At 43.2% G+C, this 18,092-nt stretch overlaps 1 protein-coding gene across 14 annotated transcripts in view; it reads right to left on the minus strand.

Moving 5' to 3' along the window:
- LOC135939593 (CUGBP Elav-like family member 2) overlaps nt 1-18,092 on the minus strand; it is a 234,644-nt gene that overhangs the window by 155,401 nt on the left and 61,151 nt on the right. The gene's annotated exons all lie outside the window — the stretch shown is intronic.

The following is an 18,092-nucleotide window of genomic DNA, read 5'->3' on the forward strand; positions in this document are numbered from 1 at the left end:
TTGTAAAAAAAAAACGAGAGTATTATATTTCTTGAGCATATTATAATATTTAATTGCTGATTGACTTAATAAAAAATCCACTAGTGAACAATTGGTTCATTAAATTGTTATTGCCACGAGATACAAACGCCAATTCAGAACATGCAATTTTACCATTTTCTTTCTGAATAAGAGTGAGAACAAAACACGATCAATTTTCTTTGCATATTTTATTTTTGATTGTTTAATCCCGATATTGGTAGGCACACGATAAAACGCAGGAAAAAAGGCTTGAGTAAAAGAGTCAAGAAGCTGAGTGAGACCTTCCGATGCCCAGAAGGCAGTCAAAATTGCATTATTTGTAATTTGGTGACCTGTTGAGCTGGATGGTGAGCAGCAGAGGCGAATGATTTATTGATTGCTGCTTATCTACCCGTCTTAGGGTTGCCAACTAGCCAGACATGAGGCTCCTACCCCCCCCCCCCCGATATTGGCATCAGAGAATAAAGTGACCGCTTATATTTTCCAAGGGACCAATATTTGCAACTGGAGTAAACATAATAACTGGAGTGGCATCCTCCGGTTTAACTTCCAGATCATGTGGTACCATTACGGAGCTGCAGAGACGTTCACAAGGTATAAGAGGAGCTGCTTTGCGGCTGGTTGTAACTCACTCTCGGTGCGCCGGGGCCAGTGCCAAAATTGTGAAACATTGCTCCGCGTGCCGTACAAATTAGGCGCAGCATCGCGCTGCTAGGCAACAGGAATTATAAATAATTAGCGCGCTACCAAGCGCTGTGGAGTGGAAATGTAGACAAAAGCAACTGTTGGTTTCAAACCTGGTCGTGGTTACCCGTGAGAATGCATGAGATATGGGATATTGGTGTCACAGGGAGGGCGAGTGGCGCAGTGGACAAGATTTCGGCTTCATTTCCTCTTTTTGATTGTTGCTCAGAAATGGATGAAGTCAGATGTTTTCAATGATCGCCGATTCAGCAGATTTCTCAGCAGCTATTACATCCTGTGCTAGGAATTTTGTTTCGGGTGGTTAAGTACTGCTAATGAGGCTTTAGGGGCTGAAACAGCCGCTGCACAACTCGAGAACGTGTTATTTGTTTTCTATTAAAGGTTCCAATAATTTCATCCTTAGCAAATCAGCGCAGAGCGAAGCCATTCAATAAATTAAATAGCATATTATATTAACTTTTAAGCCGAGGCTCAAATCAACCATCAATTTCAAATCACGCCACTCCAATTGAAGCGTTTCATTTGTCAAGCATAAAAAAAATTAATTCTAAAAATCCCCCAAAGATTACAAATTAAACGGGAGTTTCAGCTCTGAGGCATTTAATCCATCTACCTCGTTCGCCGGGACGAGCCGCAAGGTGGCCAATTGGAGATTAAAGCGAGAGACTAATGATTAGCGGTGTGCAGGTAAGTAGCACGTGCGCGGCCAATTCGGCTCAGAGCACGCCAAAGGAGAGCTTTGCGCGAGTATGTGTTTGTTATGTGTGCGCGCACAAAATCGATTGGCCCGACACTGGGCTGTGTTGATGCGCACTCACACACATACACGCATACACCCATTATCATCACATGGTAACTTAATACGGGTTCATTAAAATCTACCTCCAAAGAGAGTGGGTGCGTTGGCGGCGGCGGCGGCGGCGGCGCGTTTCATCACTGGGGGCTGCAAGAGTGTATTGTTTTTGCTGCCGGGGTAAACAAGCAACCAACGCAACTCTCGCACCTCACTTCAAAAACCTAGTTTCCAGCCCACAAGCGACCCTGCCGTTATCGGGTTATAATCTCGGCGCATTTCTTATCGCTGGCTCAGCCCACAGTTTCATCATGCAGTAATTCTACACTTTGCAAAATCATTTCCACCGAGGGATAATTTGTGCACTACTATTGTAGGAAAAATTAACATGCTATAGATATCGGTTATATTTATTGATAAAATGGCTTATAGTTTGAAGTTTCATGATTTCCCATTTAATCTTTTTCTAATCCAAAGAGGATGGTGATTAATTATTTAACTGTCTGATCATCAGATCACTCAAATTTTAATAATTAATATTAAACTTGATTTCAATTTAGTGTTTCCCCTATTATCAAAGTGAAAATATTGTTTGTAAGGGAACATTGATAAAACTCTGTATTGGTCTGACCAAAAATAGAGCAATGGAAAAGAGAATAAATTGATTTTATTAAAATTTAATTTCTTAACAATTACTTGGCATAACAGCCTTTGGCCATTTTAAGTGGACAGAGCTCAAAATAGATGCTTATCTCTAGGGCTGATGCAATAAAAATCACGACATCGATATGTTTTGAAACTTGATGCTTCAATATAATGTGGATACAGTAAAAATAGTAGACTTTTGTTTGACCATTATTTTCCAAGGAATGCCTTTTTGAATAGAAGCAACTGCTGTTGTGACAATGCGCATAGCCTATAAATTTTTTACCTTTCAACGACACTCATTGTGAAATCTAGCATCGCATTTAGATTGTCCATTGCTGCATTTAACTAACCCATAAGCAATTTCAGGAAGCCAGCAAATCTTCATAAAGCAGCCCCTGCTGATGCATTCAGTACGCCATAAAACGGCGCATGTAAATTTACAGGGTAGTTTTAAATGCATTGGCGCGCTCTCGCGCGGGTATAAACATGATAGAAGAGGAAAGCCGTAAAATTCCAGCCCCATCTTCGTGAGTAGTTGGCAGCAGGTGAATAAAAATATGAGAGGTATACGCTGGAATGCATTTCTGCTCAATAAGCCGCGGCTGGCGAGGCTTTATAATGTCACTTTGCGCGGTTTCGCTGGCAAAGTGCCTCGTCGCTGATTCCGCTGCTGCACTCAACTGCGCATTCTGGGAGCAACAAATAAATTTTCGGGCTGTTGAATCATCTGGTTGTGGTTAAAAATATTGCTAATTAAATCTCTCCTCTTTTCCTCGCGGCTGCACGAGGGAAAGCACGCTCGGATTTATAAATCGCACAAGACGACAGACAATTACATATGTCACAACTGCCACGTACAGAGCGTGCTGCTTTATTATGAAATTTATTGCCCGTGCCAGCGTTTCCACCGCCGCCGCCGTCGCTGGCTGCTGCTGCTGCAGGCAGTTTAATTACACCAGAGATTTGCACCCCTTTTCTATAATCTATTGTTATTTAATCTCACCAAGTAGGAGAGAGAAAGCTACGATCGCGGCGTGGATTCCAATTATTCCAGCAGGCGCGCAAAAACTTTGTAATAGAAGAGAAGTTCGTTTGTTCCCTTCTTGATTGGTATTGTCTCTTCTCGCTGGTTTATATCTATCATCACACTGAATGGTTGGTTCCGCGCCTCATAATAGTTTTTGTGATTAACGAGAGTGATGTTGCAATCTTCATCTAATAGTCTTTTTTCGACAAATCATGATTATTGAATTAAGATAAAAAAAATTCAGCACGCTCTTTTTATAGATATTCGCAATTCTTGTGTTGATATAGATTTAACACACTTGGTGTGCACCAAAAAATACTTTAATATTTTATTTTTAAAATTATTTTGGGTGGGAAAACAACTACACGCCGGATTAAAAAAATGGTTGAAATTTAAATTATATTTATTAATTGCATCAATTGGGTAAAAATAAAAGTAATCTTAGGTTCAATATTTTGTTTATTATTATGGATCAGCTGATCAGCAACTGCCCAGATTAAAAATACATAATTTCATAATTCAAAGCTTCAAATTAGACCTTTTGTTAATTATATAAATTAAAAAAAAATATTGTTCTCAAGCAACTGACAAAAGATTTTGAAATCTTCGCTGTGAATTCTGTTATTCATTGAGAAAATGATTTGTCTGGGCGAAACCCTCATATTTCAGCATCCATCCCGTGGCAGTGGTTCTGTGTTGGCGGGGCAGCTGTTGCTTTTGGCAGAGCCAGCGGCGACAATTCCGTCAACAAACATAATTACATAAAAAGGATGGTGGAAAGTCAATTAAATAAGCGCGCCGGATTGGAATCTTGAGCGGAACGAGTTGTGACACGTCAACGTCTCGGCGGTTTTAGGCACCAACAAGTGCGATGAAAATTTCGCTCTTCGGCAACACGAGAGTTTAAAAGCCAAGCTTTTCGCAAAACGAAACGACAGCGAGAGAGGGAGAAAGAGCGTGTCACTCCGACTGAGAAGAAGCAGGAGAGAACAGAAGCTGGCATTCAGCCGGAAGCTGCCAGCGAGCGCGCCAACATAAAAGCTTTGCAAATTTGTAGCATTTTATTAGCAGGGTTCGCGCAATCTCTCTCTTTCCCTCTCTCCTCGTTCTCTCTCGCAGCAGGCAGATGTGTTAGGGGAAAAAGGATTATTTTCATGGTGTATTAATTTCATTCGAGGTAGAAAATGTGTTGCCATGGAAATCCATTAGCGCGCATGCCGTCGGCGGCGCCGGCGCCGCAAAATTACTTTTTTCCTGAATCGCAGGCGATGATATTGACTCGCCCCTCTGGCGTCGCCGATATGCAAATTGGAAGGAGGTCTGCGCATGCAGATGGTCCGATTCTCAATTAAGGTGAATTTCATGCTAATTGAGAGCGTAATTGTCGCGGCACGGGCGGCTTTAACAAGTTTCATTAGTCATTTCGGCAGTCGAGAGGGGCGTGGAGGGTTCATATCGCCCATGCACATGAGCGAGCATCATTATATTTCGAGTGGCGCCCTTCGACGACTCGAGGATTATCCCGGACCGATGCGATGAATATGTATCTTCATTATGACGACTCACTCCGCTAATTCCACCTCTCGTGAGCTCACTGTGTATCAGTTTACCCTTCATTATTTTTGCTGCGTCGTAGTGTGCGTTAATTACGATTTGCTGAGAATGATGTGACGTGTGCACGCAGCGCTGGTTTCATTAGTCGGCTTCTAGCAAATTCCGTTCCTTCCCTGCCAGGTGCTTTTTCAGGCTTTTCGGATCAACTTTACTTTTTGCGAATTTGCACGCTGTTCATTCTAGCCGGAGCAACAGACCGAATTAATATACACGCGCTCCAAATGACTGTTGTTTTTTGCGGAGAACACGCCTCACACAAAATAAGCAGCAGCCGCACGAGAGAGAGGCTGCTGCTTTTTCATGCTTTGTTGAATGCGAAATAAAATAATGCGTGGCGCGCCAAACTTTTCTCTCCCTCATTCTCTTTTGCGAGGATGTATGTGTCTGCGAGTTTATCCCGCCGCTGACTAAACAGCAGCAGCAGCAGCAGCAGTGGTGCGCGGCGCGGCAGAAGTAATAATGTGTGTTGAAAACGCACTACACATTCGAGAGACACATTTGTGCGTGGACTTTGCGCGAAAGAGAAGTGTACGGTGTGCGGTGCTGTATCTGGACGGACTCTCGATGTTGTGGTGGCAAAATAAATAGAATGGAAAGTTGACTGCTGCGAAATTGAAATTTGCGCAAAGCCCTTTGACAAGAGAAGCAGAAAACTTTTCTCATTTGGAAGTTTGCGCAGTTGTGGTGTGTTGCTGTTTTGACTTGTAGTGTCATTGTTCACGCTCTTTATTTGCCCATTTTTGTCCTCTGAACGCTTGACGGATTGATTTCGTCGGTATGCTATGGGGAGTTCAGAAATGTACCCGCTCGAGATGAACGCAGGAAAGGGCAAAATCCAGCAGCCAAAAAGCATTTATAGCTCGCAGGCGGCACCAAAAATAGAACCACCAGAGAGCGCAATAAATTCTCAAGCATCAACTTGGATAATCTTCTCCAAAGATTATAGAATGTAAATTTCACTCTCTCCTAATTTATTCAACCCGACTTTTACTTCCCCGCGAGCTCGTTACTCCGTTTGAAGAGTTCATAAATCCGAAACACCAGCGAGATACCAAATTGCTTCCATCCGGAGTCGTTGGTCTATTTTTCGCTGCAAAAGCATAATTTCGCAGGCAAAATTTTGTAACGTCTCTCCCACCAAGAACATCAGCACGCCACAGCTGAGAGGACTGGCGCACACAAAAAGGCCCTCGCTGCTGTGGTCCAGAAAATCAGAGGCAAAGAGCGAAATGAGTCCTTTCCTGGCCAGCTAACTCGACTTCCTGTGCCAGGGCCACCGCACGTTTTTTTACAGCTTGTTCCCGGAATGAAGAGCATTTTTATTGCACCGAGCGACGACGGCCGCTTTTTGCCGCCGGACGAGCAGACGCATGAATGCACGGGTTATACCGGCCGGGCAGCATATCACGCCAACTCGAATACTTATCTCCAGATGAGCTCAAGTGCTCCTGCCTGCCTGGCTGACGTCGAGCCAGCCGGAGAAGATAACGCTCCTCCGAGTGCATCCATCCTCCGCTTATTTCATCCTGATCCCCTTTACGACCCCGTCCTCATTATTTACTCGCGAATTCGCTGCCACACGAGCGCTGTATTATTTACTTTTATGACTCACATAAAACTGTTATTAATTCTTATTTGCGGGGGACATATTGTATGTGCAACATCGGCCAAAGCTCGCACGTGGACGCTGTTCAAGAGCGAGAGAGGACCTATGCGTTTGAAAGCCGGTTCATTATCTCCCCGACGAGCTAGGGGTTGCTCTTCGCTTGTCGGACACGTGACTGTCTCGCCCTTCTTCCGGCTCCGCACTCGTGTGCACAATGGACCGTGTCTCTTTTTCCAGTCGTTGAATTGACGATCTATTTACATAGCGACCTTCTCCCTGCGCTTGGCACGATTGCTCACAAATTGGCGAATTTAGAGTCGATTTTCTTCCTCTTTATGCACTTCAAATTCTGGTGTATTCTGAAGCTGACATACACTTTTCCGAATAAAGATAAGCAACAAATAATTATTCAGGTAAATTTTAAATTTTGTATTTAAACTAAAATATCGCTCGTTTATAAAGGAATTGTTATTATATATTTTTACAACGGTAGGAGTTTTTTTTTTTTTTTTTTTTTTTTTTTTTTTTTTTTTTGAAAAACAATCTGGCATCCTTCAAACAAATATATTTAATCTCCAGGTGGATTGTTCCATGGAAATAGATTCTCCGTGATCTCGTTGTATTAATTTTTGGCTTCCCTTTGTTGCCAATTTTAGTCACATTAAATTATTGGAACAATCGACGATATGGTCTCTACATTCCTTAGCCTGAGGTTGTTTATAAATAGACTGTAAACTAACAGAGCAAAACTTGAAGAAACAATGTGAAATTTGTTTACCAGCAATTATAGTCACAGGTCAAGAGGCATAAATTTAATTGTTGTATAGTCACAATTGCCGCTTTATACTGTCAATATCTCGGGCGCATGGGGCTTGTTCCGGAGGGCATGCGTTACTCGTTTACTCATTTGCACGCTCAGATTATTTGCACTGTAGTGTTTGTATTTTCAAAGGGACGGGAGGAAAGGCACGCTGTGTTGCACGTAAAACAAGAGGGCAAAAAGAGTGCGCACGATAATAATTACAGGACGAGAAGCGCAAAAATGAATTAGAGCTTCCGTGTATTGTATTTTTTTCTGCCGTTCCAACACGTTAACCTACATTTCACAGCACGTGTATTTGTTTCAAAAAGCTCGCGAGCGCTCGTCATCGCAAACACAAAACTTTTTGCTCGTTAATGAAATGCTGCCGCTTATATTCTCGTGCACTTCGCGCTGTCTGCAAAACGCAACGATCTGACACAAAATGCGAGCGAGTTGGAAGCTTATTTTTATCTTTGCAGCGCGCTGCATTTGCAAGCAAAGCCATTGTGCACTTCTTATACCGAAACTTGGAATTACAGTCTCCGAGCAGCGGCAGCAATTCAGCTCTCAGATCGCGCGTCGCTTTGGCTCGCAAACTGTAAAACCCTTTCACATGCAGCAAACTTTGGTGTGTGTAAGTGCCGCACCACACAAATGTAATATGGCAGCAGTTCTGGCTGGCTGGGTTAATACATTTTATGTTCCACACTTGTGTGTCACTCTCTGCATGCACAGCAAGACGTGCGGAGATCTTTGCAGTATCGCTGTCTATCTGACGAAGTTTCGGCGCGCTCGCTCGCGCTTAACGGCCGAAAACTTAGCAAACTCGTTCGTGTCGCTCCAACCCTCTTGGCGAACAATAATAATTATAAAATATAAGACTCCATTCGGATGGGATTTAATCTTTTTATCGCGCTGGGGACAATTAAAACTTTTTCCCATAAGAATCCCTTTGCGCTTAATCCCGGCCCTGGCGAGCGACGAATGATGAATCAATTAATTTGTTTTCCTTCTTAATTAGAACTTGTGCTGAAGGAAGAAAGCCGCCCTCTGTGGAATTCGTCGCGTCGCTCAGCATGAATTTAATATTCTCTAATCTATTGTGACCGAACTTGATATCTGAGTCACGTTTCTCGCCATTACGGAATGGCAAACAGCAGGCGTCGCTCTCTGGAAAGTCTTGCTCGCCTGCCTGCGACCACTTTTAGCCTGAATAGCAGCCGTTCCTTCCGAAAATTTCTCATCTCCGCCGCCACCCGCTTCTTCGCATGCTTTGAATGAATGCTGGTGCTGATTGCTCATAAAATCTGCTGACGCTAGCTCTCCCTTTTTTCGAATAATCAGCAAATGCGCGCGTCAAGGCCGCTCCGACAGGAGTTCACGGGAGTAAAAGTGCCCGCCAAACGCCGGGGAATTTAGACACACTTTTTGATCTCAAGGAAACGGCTCCTTTGAAGTGTGCAGATGAAAATCCGTCCACACAGCACTCCTTTTAGATGAAGCGATTTAGCAACAAATTTTCTCAGCAGATGTTCCTCCTTGCCTTCTTCCTACTCTTCGGTGCATCAGTTTTATCCCTATAGAATAAATTTAGAACGAAAAAAACCGTTTGCTCCAGGATAAATAATTCACGCTACAAATATTCTACAATTCAATCTAAACGTATAACGTATTTGAGAAGGAATCAATTTATTCTGTCAAATGATCAAAACAACCCATTTCGCAGACATCGCATGCAGCAGCTCCGATGAAAATATAAATTATTGCATGCATGAGTTGCCCCGTGCGATGTGTCGCCTCTCACAGAGCAATCACTCCAAAGTTCATCGCAGTGCAGTCAGTCAAATAAAAGTATCAATATCGCTCATCCGCGTGGACGGCTACATTTATTTGTGCATGATAGTTGTGTTTGGCCAGTGGATCGGGGTCAAAGGTTTCCTTCATAATCACTCTTGCGTCGGTTGGATTTTCTGTCGTCGATCCTCTCTAAAACTGAGTGCAGTATTTCCAAGTCCAGTGCTGCCGGTTTTGGAAGAATCTGTCGCTGGACGAATGTAAACTCAAGTGCATTTAAACGCGGGCAATCGAAGATCTGATGTTTTTCATTACTGAACAAACCTCTATTTTTAATTTTTTGTTATATTTGTAATATTTTGGTTTTCAATGTAGGCAAGTATGGGGCAAAGTTGCCCTGCTGGTCCATAACAACAAGTTGAACCTAAATCCCGTAACACGCTCTAGTTTGCCTTATTTTTTCTTCATTTCTTGTCCACTTATTTGTATATGGAACGCAACACACGTGTGATAAGATAAGGACATAAAATAATAACGTAGCAGATGATGGTGGCGGCTCTGCGTTGGCTGTGCTGGTGTAATATTTAATCGCCGTGTTACACAACCTGCTCTCTCGCGTTGTACGCCGCGTCCAGCCACATGAAATAAGGTGTCCAATATCTACAGTCTGCTGAGTCTGCAGGCAAAAGATGAGCCTGTACAACTGGATGTATGTAGCTTGGTTAGCTTGCAGCACGCGGTGCAGAGCAATAATCGTTTTACAAAAAATCCAGCAGTCTGCGGCCGACGCGCCAAAGATAAGCTGGCCGACGCTTTTTTGCGCTCACGCTTCGCACTGTAGCCGAGTATTGTTTTGTAAATAAATGCCGTGAGAGTGGAGCCGCGACTGTTTGTGCAAAATTAACGGAATTAACACTGTCTGGGTAAAAAAGCATGCTCAACGCGTTTATACGGTTAGCATTTTCAAAGTAAATATTCAGCTGGGGAATGGAGATTAGTGACAACTAATTTCCTTTGGAGAAAGAGCTCATTATTTTATTATGAATATATATGTAGCGGGTAACGTGATGATGCTGAGGATTTTCAATTGTGTGAGTTGAAACGCTTCCTTAAACCGAGATAAAATGGGATAATTAAAAATAGAAGAAATCTACGCAGACACCTTTCTAAACGATAAAAATAATTAATTTTTGTCTCCTTTTTTTTTAAAAGTCCCAAGCGGGTCTGCTGATAGTTACGGTAGTAATATTAATAATGGTCGGGCGCAGTCCACTTTGTTGTTATGCCAAAAATAGATTAGCCGCCATCCGAGTCCATAAATAAATAATAAAAAAATACACCCAGCGCGCCTGGCGGTCGACTCGCTCACAGTCGTCGTGCCATGCGCTGCTGCTTTTTTTAAATCCACACACAATGCTTGTGTATAGTCATATGGGTGTAGTGGGTGTAGGCATGCATGAGAGAGCTGGCGGGCGAAGTGATATCGGAAGTATTTCGCACGCATCATTGCGAGATGACATTTTCAGTGCTCGCTCAACCGCAAAATGCAACCGGCCGACCTTTTTTTCATTATCGCGGCGTCAGAGAGCTGGCTCGAGTGCTGAGCCAAGCTTTTTATCTTATCGGAGGAGTGGCTTCATATGTACTCTCGCCAGAATCTTTATTAACAAAATATTTGCCGCGGCTTTTGTGCGGCTTCATCCGAGCTGAGTTTTATTAACTAGAGAAATTGACACATAGAAATTGATTGAAGACGAGAGTAATGGTGATAGTGATGATGGATGTTGTTTTTAATTATTATTTTATTATTTAATGATGAGCAAAATAAAAACACCTACGTATCCAAGCAATTATATTTTACGCTTATTTTTTAAATTTAATTCACATGCAAAAAATAAAATTTGCTAGCAATAGATATAATATTTTTTAACGTTTTCCTCTTAGGTGAAGACTGTCTAGCTTTTATAATACGTAATAAAAATTTTATCCACGTTGAAGATGGTAAATAACGATGCACAAAATAATTTTAAAGTACAAATTGTGCTCAATTAGAGGTTTTAGAGGAGATAAGAGAAAATCAGTCTATTGGATAATATTGTGAGCTGATATTTTTAAAAGTTTCACCTTAACAGCTGAATATCTTCAAAAAATAGTAAGGTGACTCAAGGTTACAATCCAGGTGGTATACATCCTCTAGAAAGTGAAAGTATAGTTTTTTCAATATTATTAAACTGCAGAGTAATTTTAATGTTATTTGTGTTGGGTCGAAAGTTTTTAAATTCATGCGTAAAATGGACAAAAGCTACTTTCCAACCAGTGCGTCTAATTACGAATTCAGCTGACAACGCACCAGCAACCACGCATTGAAAGTGGTCGCGATGATGCTGCTGCCAAAGATGAAAGTATTGATATACACAATACATATGCGACCAAAAGGGCTCAAAAGAGAGCACCAACACGCATCAACGTCACGCACTCGCTCAATTGTTTCACAATCGCAAACTTTTAAATTAAATTACCATAATTAAAACGCAATCGCGCGCTCCATTCATCTGTTCATTTGCATTGCGCGCGTTTACATGCACGACGGATCTCTGCGCTGCTCTCACTGGGTGGGTGGGTGTGCTCGTTCGGCATGCACTCTTGCAAATTCAAATTACAGAGCAGACATTCTGCGGGAGGCTCGCCCGGCATTAAAGCGGCACGGAATTTAATGAAATTCGCGCGCACACAAATCAGAGAACAGCAGGCTGCACACGCTTCATGTGTATAAAACTGGCGGAAATATTCGAGAGAGAAACGCCGTAAAAATGACTATTATTTGCACAGCCAACATTAAACTAATTAAAAAGTGCTTGCTGGGCATGAAACGCGCTCGGAGCGGGGAAAAAGAGAGCGCGTGTGTGTACAATAATTTATTACCCTCGCACACCACCGCATGCATGCTAATGTGCGTACGTACACGTGGAGAGGCAGTCAGAAAGGGCGGAATCGCGGCTCTCCGCCTTTCGGCAGACACTTTGCTGCGCGTGCAAATGCTCTATTCTAGCAAATGGAAAAAAATTGATTGAATTAATGGGAGGCCGCGAGACGGCGTATTTATGCCAAAAGTTGGCGGCATTTATTTCGCGCTGCTTTCCGCCGACAACAAACAGCACTTCGGGCGAGTGCGAAATAATGTTATCATGACAGATTAACACTCAATCTCTGGGGTTTGCAAATTTTGTTTGCGCGCCACGCTGCCGACAGTAACTTTGCGCCGCATGTGTGTCGGCTTCTATTCCCTCGGTGGCGGGGAAAAATATGGCGCAAACAATATTTAATGGGGAAACTATAACTAGCACGCCACCGCGTGTGACGCGCGACTGAGTGCTTCAGTCAGATTTCCATTCACATTTTGCTACGGAGAGGTTTATTTTCACCAAAGAGATCCTAAAAATCATTTGGCACGTGCAGAGAGGCCGCGGAAAGTGGTTGACGCGTGTTTGTGTGTGTTGGTCTGTTTGATGCGTTTTTATTTTGACACATAAAGCTCTTTTACCAGACTATTTTGACAAGAAAAAGATAAAAGATTTTGTGTTGTATATTACACAGCCAGAATTGTATTTTTATGGCCTCATCCTACACTCCAGGATTATATACCACTATGTTCGATTTAAATTGTGTTTCCAATTTTAATCCAGGCGATTTCATTTAATATTAATTTAACTGGGAGTTATTAAGCTTTACACAAGGCACAATTTTCACTTAGATATGCAGGATTTATTCTCGCTCGCAGGGAGTGCTTTGACCCTTAAAGATCTTTTCTGCACCAGAGGTGTTTTGTTTGAACCCTTTACTCGTCTGTGAGCTGCGAGCTTTATTATTTTCCAATTCCAGCAATGCACACAGCATTCTTTTCTTTCAATTCCATCCTCGCATCGAGCGGCGCAACTCATTTCCTTTTTCCCTCCGCACTGGCGGCAGAATGAAAATTTTTCTGTTTCCCTTTGCGCAGAGTGCATATTTTACCCCGCAGTGGCGCGCACACACACACACACACACACACACACACACACACACACACACACACACACACACACACACACAGCAGAAGCACAGAAGGTCTTCCAACGAGAAACATTATTTAAGGCGCAACAGCAGCGTCCACTATTGCTTTGGTTTCAACAAACTCGGCCGGCTCTCAATTTCCCTTTTTATGGGCCAGCCAGAGCCGGGTCCGCTTTTATGCAGACGCAGATAATTTTCAATAACGATCAGCAGCAGGTGCGGGATCTATGGGGGTCGGAACACGCGCGCGCGTGCACGACGAGAATTTGCATAGAATAGAAATTCGCTCCCCGTAAATCTGCCAAATCTCGGCGGAGGCTCGGCTGCTGGCGAGCCTTTTTATTTTCCGCCTGGCTTCGGCCGCGCGCCTTTCACCCTGAATATAATTTATTTCTTTCGAATGACACGCACTGCAAAGTCATCGCGGTGTTGCGTTCGCCGTCCTTATTGATTGCGCAGCTTGCCTCGCCGCGCGCGTTTTTGCTACAAACGTGAGATCGCATCTTCGAACTCTTGTCTCCCCCGAGCTCCCTCTCTCCGCGGAGGAAATTAAAATTGGCGCGGAAAAGAAGCTGAAATGACGGCGTAATATCGCCTCGGTTGCAGATAAGGCTCTGCTGCAGAAACGCCATAAAGTTGTGTGTGTGTTTCTTTGTCTCTCAAAGGCAGGTGCGACGAGGCACAAAAGAATTGTGCCCGTTTTACGACAGCACTCGCTCTGTCAGGCGGGTTGCATAGCTGAAATGAATTGCCATAAAGGCGGATAGAAGGTATCCCTCGCCTCTTGCAAAACTCTGAAAGGAAAATAGCGTAATTTCAATTCAATGAAACCTTATTACAATGCCATTCCCTCTCTTAAATTGAATCTCTGTCTTGTTCACTACAAGACAGAGTTGCCACGTGTCACATTTCATAATATCGTGTTTCATTGTCAGCCGCAGCTCAAAATTACATTTCATTTCAGACAGAACAATCGGAAATTTCTTGTCGATGAAATCACGTTTCAAAATCTCGACACACTTGTCAGGAAAGAGCAAACACCAAGGATAAATTTAAATAGAGAATGCCTGATTATTATTGAAAATTGCACAATGTTAAGTAATCAAGATTTCATTTCATCGTCAAGTAAACAAATTGTTAAAACGATTATTTGCTCAAACCGTTATCACATATTACTCCATTTACAATCTTGCTATTCAATGTCACAACGCAAGCTGTCCAGAGGAGTTACCTTCTCGCATGACTCCCCGCTTAATCCTATTGCGCATTTCGCTGAATACGGTACGCCGACCGACCGGTCGGTTTCAAAAGCAATCCGGCTGGCTCTCCAGTCTGCAGTGAATGTGTCTGTTTGGCCGAGTAATTTAGAAAACGCCACCACACATAATACTCATTGTTTGCCAGGCCTTTTACCCGGCGAGCGGCTTTATCTCAACTCTTATTCAATCAAACTCGGCAGCTCGGCCCCTGTCGCTCTTTTATTTGCGCGCGCTTCCATGTCCAAATAATATCGCGCGTTCGAGTGCGGATACAGTCGACAGGGAAGAGAGGAAGGGTGGAGCGGGCGTTATTATCTGGATAGTGATCGCCGCCGCCGCACATTCTGCTCGCTGCGTCACACACACACACAAATAAACGTACTCTATAGTATACACACTCCACACTCTTGAATTTGATATTTGAAAAGTCCCTCTCTGGCCACCGCCGCTGCTCCTTTCCTCCGCGCCGCCGGATAATAATGCAAAGAGGGACGTGTTTGCTCCTCCGCTCGTGCTCGCAGACAAATTATCCCGATAAAAAGCTCGACTTTGATAAGCAGCCATTGCGCCTCGCCGCTTTTTGTGTCGAGCTGCGGGGGTGCGTGTGCATGCGTCTGATGGACATTGAGCTGCTTTTTCCTCTAGACTCGGCCGCCAACTCTGTCCTGTGTAAGCTGACGAGCCGCTCGCTCGGCTGGGGGTTGAAATCGTGTTCTGTTGGATGAAAAAGTGCTGTCGGAGCCCTATTTTGTGCCGGCAAACTTTGCCCATTAACTAAATTAAAGCGACTGGCAGCGCGCGCGTTCGAATTTTTGCGCACTTCGCCTGGCAAATATTTTGACAAGCATTTGAGGCGCGCGCTCTCCGTCCCCGAGAAACTCCCTTGATGAATTCATTCGTAATCGGAAAAGTTGAATAGAGAGTGGCTTCAGCAGTATTCATTCAATTAGTCCACTCATTTAATTAGCCTTTAGATCAAATTGAGACCTTCATTAAACTCTCGAAAGTTTCCGCAGCCGAGGTACACCACTTTTAATTGAGTATACTGATAGTTTGTTTATTTTTATTTTGCTGTACCAATTAAAAAGTTAACACTGATTAATAAAAAAATGTTGATTTAACAAAAAATAAAATAAAATAAAACTGAAGTAAAAATATTACCAGCCATACTGAAAAAATTAATACATCAATTTTAAAATGGCTTCTAATTTGTATTTAAGCACATTTAACAAGGTAACATGACGCATTCTAACTGTGTTCAAGAAACTAGAGAGACAAACAATTAACTGCTCTTCGGAGCTAAAGCGACATGCCTGTAAGACACACTTGGCATTATTAGCTGTCGTTGCCTGACCACAATAGCACTCTGTCTGACGTCTAGCAGGCGCAAGCAAACACATCCAGCCATTACAGCACATGCATTCATTGCTGCAATTGCACTTTTGCATTGCTGCGGGCGGAACGAGCGGCCACAACCCAACCGCGCGCGCCAGATTTCCGAGCAGAGAGAAAGCCAAAGGATAACTCCAATTTCATAAAGAGCAGAGCCGGCGAGCGCGGGCAAAGAGCGGGCGTGGTACACTATATTAGTTTAAAATTTCGCAACCGCACCACCCAGCGGCGCCGAGGCACTTGAACACCCACCCTGGTAATAGGGGTTGAATGTTTACAAAGAACTTTATGAAGTTGGCGCACCTGTTGCCCCCTGGGAGACTTGTTGAGTGCAAAAGCGGCATTAATTACCAAATTAGCAAATTATATTGCACGCGTGTGCATCCTAATGAGTGGGAGGCAGCCAGTGATTGGCCTCGCGGGACACACGCGGGAGCAGTACATCAGCGAAAAGAGGCAAAAGCAGGCACCTCGCCAGCCAAGCTGTGTGTCTCTCTCGATGCCGATCGATCGGCACTCGGCCCATTGTTGGCCCCGACACGACGATGTGTGCGCTCGCACACACATACACACTCACACACGGCGCTAATTGGCCATTGTTGGCTACCGACCGACGTCGAAATGTAAATTATGGCGCGCAAGTGTGTGAGCGACGCGCTTTCAATGAGCTCCTGGCTCGATGCGCGCGTGCCATGCCCTCTTTCCCTAACGCTTTTCTGTGTAATTGGAGATTGGGGACGACGCGTGAAATAATTAAGTTTAAAATAGAATCTTGCTTGTGAGCGGTGTGATGGGTTCACGTTAATAGCCAGACCACCGATCGAAATTTCATTTTGAATTTCAATCACTGTTGAATGCTTTGATCTAGAATCAAGAGAGCAAGTCATGTGGCACTGTGTTATTGAAAATTATTTAAAACTTAATTTCTGGCTTTCCCTCCCTGAGTTTAGTGTTATATCGGGTTTCTGCCTGAAATGTGTCATTTTCTCAGTTTTTGGCCAAATGTATATATTTTTAACGCGACATTTACGCCTAAATTAAGAATCAATAATAATAATAAATGGAAACAATTTTAGGTGTTTAACGTAGTATAAAATCTTGCATTAGTTTTACATTATAAAAATAACTATAAACTAATTAGACAAAAATAAGGTGAGACAAGAACCAATAATTTTTTGGAATGTGTTCAATACCAATGTGCACCGTTTAAAATGTTAACAATGGAAAGATTGGTTGCGCAATCCCCAGAGCTAGTGCTTCATCCAGGCATTTATACTGTCTCAATTTATCCCGTTGCGTTCTTCCCCCCCCCCCCCACCCTCAGGTTATATTGACACTTTTAGCTGAAATATAATAGACTTGTTTTCAGGTGTTGTAATTTATTTTTCTTCTTGTTTTTCGAAAATTCTTTATTTCTCAACGCTCTTTCAGAAATATTACTATATCATGATAACTCTGCTCTCAGCGGTATGTTGCTGCATAGATCGTGTCGAATAAAAATATAAGCAATAAATGATTCACTGCAATCCTATGCAAATTCTGAATAATGGTTACGTGGCATTTAAGTTTTTACTGAACACTACTGCGAACAGCTGGAAATGTGGATCCTCGGAGAATACAGTAAATTATAAAAAAGAGTTGTTTGCCGGCTGCAGTAAACTGTAAATGAAGATAAATCCCCAGGACGGCAGGCGCCGATTAAATGGTGCAGTAGCGGAATGAACGCACGCGCCAGCATCCCTTTCGGTCCATTCTTTATCATCATTCCAGCGTAAGCAGACAGCAATTAAATGCAGAGCTGAGAGAACGCAGATCTCCGCTTTCTTGAAGGAGCTGCAGACTTTTCAATTCAATTTACTCGGCGGAGTTAATTTAATAACACCGACTGCTGTTTCCAGTGCGCAGATAGTGTTTGCAACATCGAGAATATTGCATATGGCCCCAAACACAGTGCGCGTGTGCACTTTAATAGAAAGGAACATAAAACGAACGACCGAACGAGTTTATTTGCCCTCTGACTCAATCAGACTTTTCGCTGTGAGGTCATGGTTATTTAATACTATACACAGCGAGTGAGAGAGCGCGAGCGAGCCCGTGCACGAGGGCGGCTGGTTGTAAAATCTGGAAGGAATAACAAAGAGGAAGTCGAGTGGAAGCGAGTGAGTTTGGCCTTTTACTCACTCACCCACTTTATATGTAAACACTCAGCAGTCTCTCAGTGAACTAGCGAGTGGCCAAATGCATGAAGTTGGAGCAATCGGATTAATGATTGGGGCCAATCACGTTTGTTAGTTAATCAAAGAGTGCAACAGCATTATATTTGCTTCCGGCGAATGCATTTTCAACGCTACATGTTTGCACTGGTTGGTTTTGCACATTAG

The sequence above is a fragment of the Cloeon dipterum genome, chromosome 1 (assembly GCF_949628265.1).
Source record: "Cloeon dipterum chromosome 1, ieCloDipt1.1, whole genome shotgun sequence".
NCBI classification, from domain to species: Eukaryota; Metazoa; Arthropoda; class Insecta; order Ephemeroptera; family Baetidae; genus Cloeon; species Cloeon dipterum.